We start from the raw sequence: 2,193 nt of genomic DNA, 5'->3' as shown, positions 1-2,193 counted from the left end.
GGGTCCCCAGCTAATCAGCAGCAAGGCTTGGATTTCAAGCCAGGCAGTCTACTGCCACTACCTCACACCGCCTTCTGAAATGAAGGCTTTGTTCCTCTGAAGAGCTTTCAGCCATAGGCGGGTGCTAGGAGCAGCCTCCAGGCCTTCCCAGCCCTTGTAAAACCTAGGGGTCGGGGGTGTTGGGGGGGTGAGGGAGGCATGCCCTAAAGTACACACACCAGTCCTCTAAAGCACTTCGGCTTTGTCCTGAAGGTCAGACAGTGGCCAGGCCACCACTTACTCCACTTGCTTACGGAAGGGAGTAAAAGTTCCATGTGGGCTGAGAAGCCCCGGTTCCAGGCCTTGCCCTAGAGGACTGGCTGCCCAGGGCCAGGACCCTGCGCCTCCCCCTCCTCCAGAAGGGGAGCCTGCGCCCTAGAGCAGTGGGGTGGGCTCTGTGGGGAGGTGGGGGGATGGCAGAGCTCCAAGGCGTAAGCAGATGGATGAAAAGGCCCGCATCAAAGGCAAAGCCCCAAGAACTCGATCTCAGTGGCGGCCCGCGGGGCTGCACACTCCTGCTGCTCCTATCTGCGTCAGCACCACGGGTGGGGAGTTCAAACCCCGGGACAGCGAGGCCCAGGCTTCGGGAGGAAACAGACTAGGGGGGTGGGGGCTGGCTGGTAGCTCACCGATCCCAGCCATCGCCACTCGGAGAGCGCAGCTTCCAAAGCAGGCCACGCTGGGTGTCTCCTCCCAGCTGGGCAGTTTCTTCACAGCCCCTCTCTGAGCGTCTGCTTGCTTGTGTGTACAATGAGGAGGGTGGACTCGATGATCCTAGGATCCATTCCAGTCTAGTATGTCCCCCAAACTTTAATGAGCACCTAGTATGTGCTAAGCACAATGCTAGTTACTGAGGACACAGCAGAAAACAAGACTCCAAGGGCCCCGCTGGAGGAGACAATAAGTGAGTAGACAAACTAGGATGAAGGTCAGTCAGCCCAGGTAGAGAGAAAGGCTGTGTGTGATAAACCAGGGTGAGTGGGGAGGAGGTAGGGAGAGAGGGCTGTACCTTAGCAAGGTGGTCAGTGCGCTCCCACAGGGGGAAGCAGGACGGCCTCTCTCAGCCGAGAGCATCTGAACAAAGGTCTGGTGGTGAAAAGGAGTGAAAGGGACCAGAGCCTCCCAGCCAGAGGAAGACAAGTGCAAGGCGCTGGGGTGGGAGTAAGCGCCCTCTGTTGGACAGAATGGCTCTGTGCCTGGGCAGAGGGAGCAAGAGGGCTGATGGGAGGCACAGGCACTGGGGTCGGGGCTGGGCCACCGAGGCCTCCGAGAGCAGCTCCTGGCCCAGGTGGGGACAGAGATGCGTGAACCGATCGGTTAGTTTCCGCTGTTGCTCTGGTTTCCCATGTGGACCCAATTTCCCTGCAGAGGAGGAGCCCCCGCCAGCAGTGAGAAACCACTGGAACCTGAACACATTCCTGAACCGGGACAGAGCTGGGCAGCAAAGCGAGCCAGGGCAGGAGTGTTCTTTCCCTCCACGGAGGAGAACACGCACAGCAGGAAGGCCATCTGTCAGCTTCTCCCCGCAGTGGAAAATGCAAGGCGGGGAAACCTGAGTCCTGGGTTTTCCCAGGGCCTTTCCAGGCTCTGAGCCCTGCCAAGCCAGGAATGTGCCTTCCTCTCTCTCCCGGAAGGCCGAGTGCCGGGCAGTCACTCACACCTCAGTGTGAAAGACCACAGTGGGTGCTTTCTTCCCAACTCCTGGATGACCTTAGGGGGATTTTTTTGTTTTTTGTGGTTTTTTAAAATATATTTTTATTATTGATTTCAGAGAGGAAAGGAAAGGGAGAGAGATAGAAACATCAATGAGGAGGGAGAATCATAGATCGGCTGCCTCCTGCACGACCCACACTGGGGATCGAGCCCATAACCCGGGCATGTGCCCTGACCAAGGATCTAACCGTGACCTCCTGGTTCTTAGGTCGGCGCTCAGCCGGCCGGGCGAAGTTAGGGGTTTCAATGAGGAGCTGGGGTTCTGGAAGGCAGGCCCTGTGTGAGGAGAGGCTTATGTTCCAGACCCTTACAGAGACCCACTGAGGAAGGCACTGGTGTCTCCTGGTCACAGAGCAGAGGTAGTGGCTGCCCCAAATCCACAGGCAGCAGAAGCAGCAGAAGCAGGACTTGAGCCTGAGTCTTTCTTCCTCCAATACTACT

The sequence above is a fragment of the Myotis lucifugus genome, unplaced genomic scaffold (assembly GCF_000147115.1).
Source record: "Myotis lucifugus unplaced genomic scaffold, Myoluc2.0 scaffold_338, whole genome shotgun sequence".
Taxonomy (NCBI): domain Eukaryota; kingdom Metazoa; phylum Chordata; class Mammalia; order Chiroptera; family Vespertilionidae; genus Myotis; species Myotis lucifugus.
The sequence above is the reverse complement of the archived record's forward strand: the minus strand, read 5'-3'. Positions refer to the sequence as shown.